This window comes from Macaca fascicularis, chromosome 1, assembly GCF_037993035.2.
Source record: "Macaca fascicularis isolate 582-1 chromosome 1, T2T-MFA8v1.1".
NCBI classification, from domain to species: domain Eukaryota; kingdom Metazoa; phylum Chordata; class Mammalia; order Primates; family Cercopithecidae; genus Macaca; species Macaca fascicularis.
In genome coordinates this window covers 210,789,317-210,799,763 of record NC_088375.1, presented here as the reverse complement: position 1 = coordinate 210,799,763, position 10,447 = coordinate 210,789,317, and positions in this window count along the sequence as shown.

Sequence of the window (10,447 nt, the reverse complement as noted above, 5' to 3'; positions counted from 1 at the left end):
GAGTATTCTGTCTTTGGACTTTTATAGGTCGTTAACAGCCTTGCAAAGTCTGACACTGTAACAGGCAACTGGGTTTCTTTACTGGAAAGGAGAAGGGGGAGGCTGAGGGGCAGATGGAAGCTGCTTTGGGTCAAGGGGGGCTCTTGCTCACCAAAGGCCATAAACTCACCATTTTCTGTCCCAAGGGGACAAACACAACCCACGCGGCTACATGGGACTGAGGAGATTTTGTATCTGCATTCCTTTTAAAATGGAGAGACCTGGAAATTGGTCTCCAAAGACAACAAAGCAATGTTTCATTCACTGCTCCTGGGGGCTTCCTATTTTCTGAGGTCAGTGTGTGCAGTTGCTTTCCCGGAAGGCACGTTTTCTTCAGCCTCAAGGCCTCTCCAGCTGAGGTGGCTGAGGGAAAGACTGGAGTGAGGGGATGAAGTCCTGGTTGACAACACCACCTTTCTTTTCATACTTCAGCACTTGACACACTGGCACGCTTCATAAAACAGGTGGCAGGCACGGTGGGGCCAAAGTGCTGATTCAGTCATGCCACTTGCCTTTCATCTTGAGCTTGAACTGTTGAACAGACATGCTTAACAAGATGGAGGAGTTTATCTCCTGAAGTCACTGTGCAGAACCATATTCATCTCCCAGGACGCTGCAGGGGAACCATTTTCTAGTTATAGAGTATTAATAATTTGCCCAGTGGGCTTAAGAACTATTGATATGGTCATTAATAACAACAAAATCTATTGATACATTTTTTTGAAAAAAGCAAGCTTAGACCAGGCGCGGTGGCTCATGCCTGTAATCTCAGTACTTTGGAAATCCGAGCTGGGTGAATCATGAGGTCAGTTCGAGACCAGCCTGGCCAACATGGTAAAACCCTGTCTCTACTAGAAATACAATAAATTAGCTGGGCGTGGTGGCGGGTGCCTGTAATCCCAGCTACTTGGGAGGCTGAAGCAGGAGAATCGCTTGAACCCAGGAGGTGGAGGTTGCAGTGAGCTGAGATTGTGCCACTGCACTCCAGCCCTGGTGAGAGTGTGAGACTCCATCTCAAAAAAAAAAGAAAGAAAAAAGCAAGTTTATAAAACATAGTATCTTGTCTGCGATTTCATTTTTGTGGAAAACAATCTACTATGGAAAGAATAGGTTGGAAGGTTTTAAAATATCAACATTGAATGGTGGAGTAACGTTTTTAAATTTTTAGTTATTTATTGCCTTTGGTAATTCTGAAAATTTTCTCCAACAAACATATATTACATTTGAAATAAATAATAAAAGTAACCCCCCAGATATTTCTGGTAAATCCAACCCCAGCTTTAGCTTAAAATTGTCTCCCAAATTCAGACAAAAATATCTCAAGGTCAGTGGCTAATTTCTGCTTTTATGCCTTCTTCAATTCAGCCCTGCTGCCCCAAAAGCCCAGGGAGTTGAAGCTAAAGATAAATCATTAGGCTGGGTGCGGTGGCTCACGCCTGTAATCCCAGCATTTTAGGAGGCCAAGGTGGGTGGATCACCTGAGGTCAGGAGTTCGAGACCAGCGTGGCCAACATGGTGAAACTCCATCTCTACTAAATACACAAAAATTAGCCAGGGCATGGTGGTGGGCGCCCATAATCCCAGCTACTCCGATGGCTGAGGCAGGAGAGTCACTTGAACCCCAGAGGCAGAGGTTGCAGTGAACGAGATCACGCCACTGCACTCCAGCCTGGGCGACAGAGCAAAACTCCATTTCAAAACCAAAAAAGGGAAATCATTGTTTGCCATTTGTATTTGACTCAGTGGCCCCTTTTTCCCTCTAGGCCTAGCTTCTCCTATAATGAGAGCTGTCACAGAAGGGCACGGGGCAGGAGTGGCTGTCTTTCCACAGCCATAAAATGTTTGTTTTCCCCTTGCCTCTGCTTTACCCTGAGAGGCTGGGATTAGCAACACTGTACAGTTCTGAGTGGGGCTGTTTATCAAAATGTGCTGTTTAAACCCAGATTAAGGCAACCAGGATTTTGAGTATGGAACCAGCGCTGTCTCCCAGCCTTTCTGACCTGTGTCTGCTCCTCAGCCCGAGCCAGGAACAAGAAGGACCCTGGGGGAAGCCTCTCTTTATGAGGCTTCCGCTACTAAATCTCTTCAGCTTCCTCAGCTGGAAGCCTGAAGCGAAGCCTGGACAGTCTTGGCATCACCTCACCTTGAGCAAGGGGAGGGGTTTATTTAAAAAAAAAAAAAAAAAGCTCTAGACGATCAGGAGGATGACAACAGGTCATTTGGGAGTGAAACACTTTTTAGTGATGAAGCCTGAAAAGGGATTTTGAAACCCCAGACAGTAGTTGCTTATGCGACAGGGAGAAACAGCCCTCAGGCCACCAGGGTCATTGCTCCTGGGGATGTTTTCTGAGCCTCCCTTCTGCTCCTGGTTGCAAAACACAGTGGTCTGTGCAAGAGCCCTCCAAGCCGCCGCCTGTGCGCCTGGTCCTGCAGCCCTGCTGCTGCTTCTGAGGAGATTATGTCCTCCCTAAGGAAGGCTTGGGTGAGGAGGAGGGCTGGTGAAGTGGGGCATCTTCCTCTCCTTTGGAAAAGGACGACAGAGGGGACCTGCCCTTAGCTCACTGTTAACAGAAAAGGATCTCGGGAGAGGCTTCTCAGTTCTACTGGTGAAAGCTGTCAGGCTTGGCACATGGAGAAGGAAAGCAGCAGGAGGAGGAGGAGGGGAGGGCAGCTGGAGGAGGAGGAGGAGGAGGAAGAGGAGAAGGAGGAGGAAGAGGAGGAGGAGGAGAAGGAAGAAGAGAGGGCAGCCCTGTGCTTTTGTACCACTGAACTTGCCCCTGGTGAGGCAGGTGAGAGCCCAACACCCCCGCAGTCTGGGACCAGGGCAGAAGCTGCATAGTCCAGAAGGGACCATGGCCTGTTTGTTCCTGGAAGAGGGCAGCGCATAGCTGGTGCTAATAAATATTTCAGTGAACACCCAGGCTCTAGTGGGCAGTCAGCAAATGAAGGAGTCTTGGACAGCAGCAGTTAAGAACTACTAAGTTAACTCCTAGTTAAGATTAGAGTTGGTGGATCTGAGTTCACATCTCAGCTCTGCCACCAAGAGCTGTGTGGCCTTGAGCAAAGGGGAACCGAACACCCACTACACAGGGTGGTTAGGCAGACTAAGAAAGTTTGCAGTTGACCAGGTGCAGTGGCTCACGCCTGTAATCCCAGCACTTTGGGAGGCCAAGGCGGGTGGATCACGAGGTCAAGAGATCAAGACCATCCTGGCCAACATGGTGAAACCTCATCTTTACTAAAATACAAAAATTAGCTGGGCATGGTGGCCTGTGCCTGTAGTCCTAGGCTGAGGCAGGAGAATCGCTTGAACCCAGGAGGCAGAGGTTGTGGTGAGCCGAGGCCGCTGCACTCCAGCCTGGTGACACAGTGAGACTCTGTCTCAAAAAAAAAAAAAAAAAGAAAAGAAAAAAAGAAAGTTCACAGTGCAGAGCAGGAGCCTGGTAAACAGTGGATAGTCAAGAAATGAACGAAAGCTTCAAACAATAACTGGGCAGCATGAGAGACCTCTGAGGGTGATGGAACCATTCTGTGTGTTGATCGTGGTGGAGGGGACACAACTCCATACCTTTGCCAAAATCCATAGAACTGTATGCCATGAAGAGTGAATTGTACTTTTTTTTTTTTTGAGACGGAGTCTGGCTCTGTCGCCCAGGCTGGAGTGCAGTGGCGCCATCTCGGCTCACTGCAAGCTCCGCCTCCCGGGTTCATGCCATTCTCCTGCCTCAGCCTCCCGAGTCGCTGGGACTACAGGCGCCTGCCACCGCGCCCGGCTAATTTTTTGTTTTAGTAGAGACGGTGTTTCACCGTGTTAGCCAGGATGGTCTCGATCTCCTGACCTTGTGATCCGCCCGCCTCGGCCTCCCAAAGCGCTGGGATTACAGGCTTGAGCCACCGCACCCGGCCCTGAATTGTACTTTTTTAAACTTTTAAAAAAATTGGTTGTCTCAAAGATTCCTTCTGGTTTTGACATTGTATGGATTTCTTCACCTATAAGATAGAGTTGTTGCTGGAAAAAAATGATGTAATTGATATGATTCTGCATTTTGGTGGAAAGAAAAAGGGTCTGTAGGGTATAGTTTCATTTGTTCACTCTAGCGTCCTCTTATCAGCCTGCTTTTGGTTCCTTCAGGACTTACCCAGGGAGTGGTCGAGGATGGCCACTCAGGACCTCATTTGGTGTCCAGGGGCAGTGAGCTCTCAGAGGTACAACATCCTTTATGGTAGCCCCTGGTCCCACATGGCTATTATGACTTGAAATGTAGCTGCCTTAATGAGGGAAGTTAACTTTTAATTTTATATCTTAATTAACTTACATTTAAATTTAGAAACCAAATCAGTGTAAAAGATTTTCCTATTAAATATAACTGTATTGTTTTGGTAGAACTACTTCTTAATTTTATTTATTTTATTGTTAATTTTTTTTCCTGAGATGTAATTCACATACCATAAAATTCACCATTTTGTTACTCATTTTTAAATTTTTGAGACAAGGTCTTGCTCTGTCACCCAGGCTGCAGTGCAGTGGCACCATCACAGCTGACTGCAGCTTCAAACTCCCCAGCTCAAGGGATCCTCCCACCTCAGCCTCCTGAGGAGCTGGGACCACAGGTGTGAGCCACCATGCCTGGCCAATTTTTAAAAAAACTTTTAGTAAGACAAGATATCACTATGTTGCCCAGGCTGCTCTCGAACTCCTGGGCTCAAGTAATCCTCCTGCCTTAGCCCCTCAAAGTGTTGCAATAATAAGTGTGAGCCACTAACCTGGGCTTTTTTTTTTTTTTTTTTACATTTCACCATTTTAAAGTGTTACAGCTCAGTGGTTTTAGTATATTCACAAGGTTATGCAACCATCACCACTGTCTAATTCCAGAACATTTTATCACCCCTCCCCCAAAATAAAACCCGTATCTGTCAACCGTCTGAATTCCTCCCTAACTCCTAGCCTCAGGCAAACACTAGTCCACTGTCTGTCTCTATGGATCTGCCTATTCTGGACATTTTACATAGATGCAATCACTTAATATGTGTCTTTTATGTCTGGCTCTTTTCAGTTAGTATATGTTTTCGAGGTTCAACCATGATGTACTCCTTTTATGGCTGAATAATATTCCACTGTATGACTGTACCAGGTTTTGTTTATTCATTCATCAGCTGATGGACATTTGGGTGTTTCCATTTTTTTTGGCTACTAGCCCTTGAAAATATAGCATTCAAATGAGATGTGTTGTAAGGGTAAATCAGACTTATAGAAAAAATAATAAAAATACCTCAATAACTTATTTATATTCAATACATTTTGAAATAAGTTTTTTTGTTTGTTTTTTTGAGACAGAGTTTTGCTCTTATTGCCCAGGCTGGAGAGCAACAGCGCAATCTCAGCTCACCACAACCTCTGCCTCCCAGGTTCAAGCGATTCTCCTGCCTCAGCCTCCCGAGTAGCTGGGATTACAGGAGTGAGCCACCACGCCCGGCTAATTTTGTATTTTTAGTAGAGACAGGGTTTCTCCATGTTGGTCAGGCTGGTCTCGAACTCCCAACCTCAGGTGATCCACCCACCTCGGCCTCCTAAAGTGCTGGGATTACAGGTGTGAGCCACCATGCCCGGCCCAAAATAAGATTGTTTGTATATGGAGTTCGGTAAAATATACCATTGAAAAAAACAAGCCTAGAAACAAAGCAGAGGAGGTGTGACTGTAGGGGAGGGACGGCAGGGACCTTCCTCCGCAGGTCTCTTTGTTCAACTTCCTGCACTCAATGGTGGACTTAGAATGAGGGACGAGGGAGGGCCTGGGAGGAGCAGCCGCTTTTGGAGTCACTGTGCCTTGGCACTTAGGGGAGCTGCAGAAAGCACAAGTCCAGGCAGGCGTTGGTAGATTTCCCCCTGGGAGGGGACTCAGGGCTGGATTAATTGAACAAAAGGAGTAACCGGAGTGGCCAATGACAACACTGCCTTCTCCTGGCACCTGGCCTGCGCCAGGCTGCGGAGTTGCTCAAGGCACTTTTTGCTCAAGTACCTGCAAGCTCCTGTGCTCCTCTCCTTTGCGGGGGAGCAAAGGCAGCAACATGAGAGGCTTCATTGTCTCTGGGAAGCAGGGCTAGAGCCCAGGCCCTGCTCTGTCACTATTTTGCTGTGTCCTTGGGCAAGTTCTTTCTGCTCTCTGGGTCTTGATTTCCTCATGGGTCAGATGACAGGACTGGATTAGATAATCTATAGGGTGTTTTCCAGCTTTAACATTTTAGAGTTTTGAAAATAGTCCTGAGTCAGACAGAGATGGGATCAAAGCCTGGCTTTATCCTACCAGCTGTGTAACTTCTCTGTGCCTTGTTTCTCTATCTTTAAAATGGAGTAAATAATAAATAGTGACTTCACAGGGTTACTCTAAGGTTTAAATAAGGTAACTGTTGCCAACACTTGGTGCTTACTATTACCAAACACTGTCCTAAGTGCTTTGAACAGATGAGCTTATTTAATCCTCCCAGCAAACCCAAGTTCCTATAGTGAGAATGTGACAGAGAGGATTTTGGACCCAAGTAGTCCAGCTCCAGAACCTGTTTCCTCGTCCACCATGCTAACCTGCTTTCAGTACAGGTAGGAGGCTATGTCCTCAATAAATGCTGGAGGGAGAGGGAGGCAGAATTCTATGACTGTTAAAATACTTCTGATGGAAATGCTAGTATGTTCCCCATTAAACAGATGGAGAAACCAAACTCAACAGGACGAACTGATGAGCTCTGGACCACCGCCAAAATGGTGACAGAGCAAAACCCAGATACCCTGACTCAGAGTTCCCCCAAGTATTTGGAACTGGAGTGGATCTCAAATTACACATGCAAATCAATTGGCAGATAAGCAGCCCCAACCCAGGCTGATCTCAGAAAGTATCGCTTGGCTGATTAATATCTGAATATCAGGGCCGCGTTTCTGGAAATGCCTTTGCCTTCCTCAGTGCATATTCTCTGAATTTCATCCAGGTACAATTCTTAGTTGTTAAGTGTTACACTTAGTAAGAATTGGCTGTCTAGGGTGCTTTTAAAATCACTCTTGGCTGCTTCTAAGATTGAGCTCAAATATTTCTTGAGTGTCTACTGTGGGCAGAGCATGTACTAGGCACTGGAAATATGCAGAGATGAAGGAACTACTTCCCGCCCTGCCCGCTGGGAGTTCTCAGTTGAATCAGGCAGATAGAAGACATTCCCTTGCTCAAGAATAATTGTTTAAAGATGGACAAAAATGATAAAACTCAGTGTTGGTGACTGTGTAGGGAAACAGTCACTCTTATTCCCTGCTGGTGGGAAAGGAACATGGTCCAAACTTTCTAGAGGGCAGTTCAGTAACAGTTATCAAAAGTCATAAAACTGTGCCTACCCTTATAACCCTGCAATTCTACTTCTTGAAATTGGCCCCAAGGAAATAATTATGGCTGTGCACAAAGGTTTAGCCATAATTATGTTTGTGCAGCGTTATGATAATGAAATACTGGATACACCCTTGTACGTCAATGGGGGACTGGTACATTAGGCACGGGTCTTCCACACAAAGGTCACCAGAGAATATTTAATGCTACAGAGGTTCACATTGTTACCCAGTGAGGAGAAAAGGCAGGATACAAAAATGCCATCAGATAGTGTGGCAGCATTTTTTCAGTAAGAATATGCTTTTTCCAAAAATTAGCTGGGTGTGATGGTGGGTGCCTGTAATCCCAGCTACTTGGGAGGCTGAGACATGAGAATCGCTTGACCCCGGGAGGCGGAGGTTGCAGCGAGGTGACATTGCACCACTGCACTCCAGCCTGGCGACGGAGCAAGACTCCATCTCAAAAAGACAAAAAAGAATATATGTTTTCTACAGTAAGAGCTAACATCTATAGTCACTTTTAGGCATTATTTCAACCCTGTAACAGATACTCGTTTTTAAAAAATTGTTTAATAAACTCTTAACTATCATAGGTGCTCTTTAAATTTTTTTTTTGTGGGGAGGCGAAGGCAGGCGGATCACCTGAGGTCAGGAGTTCAAGACCAGCCTGGCCAACATGGTGAAACCCCGTCTCTACTACAAATATAAAATTTAGCCGGTGTGGTGGTCCGTGCCTGTAATCCAGCTACTCGGGAGGCTGAGGCAGGAGAATCGCTCGAACCCGGGAGGCGGAGGTTGCAGTGAGCTGAGATCATACCACTTCACTCCAGCCTAAGTGACAGAGTAAGACTCTGTCTCCAAAAAAAATAAATAGCCAGGCGCGGTGGCTCACACCTGTAATCCCAGCACTTCTGGAGGCTGAGGTGGGCCGATCACCTGAGGTCGGGAGTTTGAGACCAGCCTGACCAACATGGTGAAATCCCGTCTCTACTAAAATACAAAAATTAGCCGGGCGTAGTGGCAGGCGCTTGTAATCTCGGCTACTTGGGAGGCTGAGGCGGGAGAATCGCTTAAAACCAGGAGGCAGAGGTTGCAGTGAGCTGAGATCGCGCCACTGTACTCCAGCCTGGGCAACAAGAGTGAGACTCCATCTCAAAATAAATAAATAAATAAATAAATAAATAAATAAATATTGTTTTTAGAGACGCTCTCACTGTTGCCCAGGCTGGAGTACAGCGGCTGTTTCGAGGTGTGACCATAGCGCACTACACCCTTAAAGTCCTAGGATCAAGTGTTTCTCCTGACTCAGCCTCTCAAGTAGCTGAGCCCACCAGTGTGGACCCAGCCTCATAGGTGCTCTTTTTATTCTCATTTTACAGTTGAGAAAGTTGAGGCTCTCCGAGTGTAAGAGACTAGCCCACATGTTATAGCTGGGATTGAAGTTTGGCTCTGAGAGCCTGTGCGGTTAACTCGGATGTAATTGCTTTCCTATAGGCAAAGAAAACCATACAGGAGAATAATGGTGGTTCTCTTGGGATGGCGAATTATGAATACTTAATTTTTTCTTCATTATAATTATCTGCATTTTCACTGATTTTTTTTTCCTCTCAATAAGCATTGGTTGTTTTTGTAATTAGGAGAAAAAAAGTTATTTCAAATAACATTGGCCTGTTGAACTCAGAAATCACAAAAATGAAAAGCTTGAAATATAAGAGAGTTTATCCTTGGCAAGTCCTCCACCTGCCAGAGGGTTGTTTCAGATGGAGGACAGAAAACCCTAATGTCTGGTCTTCAGAACTCCAATGGAGGACCCTCATCCCCAGCCAGCCCTCAAGCCAAATCCCAAAGGGCGAGTTTCCAACCGGCAGGTTCCTGTCTTCCCATCAGCCCTGAATTCCATAGCCCAGTCTTCGCTAGCAATTCAAAGCTGGGCACCCAGAGCTCAGTGGTCCCATTCATCATGTGGGAAGCCTTCCCACCACCTCATTTGAGAGTGAGTTAGGCAGGAAAGCCCAAAGCAGGTGGCAAAGATTATTTAAAAACAAAGATTTTTTTTTTCTCCAAATTAGCTAGGGATCCCTAGAGTCACTACCCACCAGGAAATTAACCCCTTTTTGTACTCACAGGGCTGACTGGCTATTGTGATAGCTGTTCATTATGAAACTGTCCATCACAACTGCTGTTAGAGAACTACCTGCTGGGTTTCTACCACCTGAGGAAAGGAAGGCGTGGGGAGAAGGCCAAAATACCGTTGTGGGGGGTGTGGAGGTGTAAGGGAAGACACGGAGGAGGGATACAGGTGGTTGTAATCATAGTAAAAGCAGCAAAATGTTAATAAACTACAACGAATGTTTCCTGAGTACTTACACATGCTGGGGGGTTTATATGCATTATTTCATTGAATCTTCCCTTAAAACCCCATGAGGTAGGCACTGTTATTACACCAGTTTTGCAAGTGAGAGAGCAGTCAGGCTGAGTAAGGTTAAATAACTTGTTCAAGGTTATACAGCTGCTAAATGGAGCAGTTAGGATCATAAACTCAAGTCCTCCTCTTGCTAACCACCCACCTGGAGGCCTGGGGAGCCCCCAGAGAGCCTCTTCTCAGGGCGTGCTTCATATACACACTTTACACACATTTTCAATTTCAAGACTTGCTGTTTTCAAGTCTCTTGGCCAGAAAGATCTCACAAGGTTTTTGTTTTGTTTTGTTTTGTTTTGTTTTCCCTAGATTTATGTGATGCCACTTTGGAGGTACTCAAGCTTGATGGCTTTGAGATCTGCCCGTCCTGGGTTTGTATCCTATTTCCAGCACTATACGCTGTTGTATTTCGGGCCTCAGTATTACCAATGTAAATTAGAGACTGAAAATTAAACATACATGTCCTTAATCACACAGTAACCATAAAGTTTGGAAACACACTTATTTTGCCTGTCTTTTAATGTAATCGAGTTATACCATTCACATTTGTTATGCATATTTTCCTCTTTTCAGATACAGAGTAGCTCATGAGATAGATCTGAACTCATGGGAGATATATATATATTTTTTTA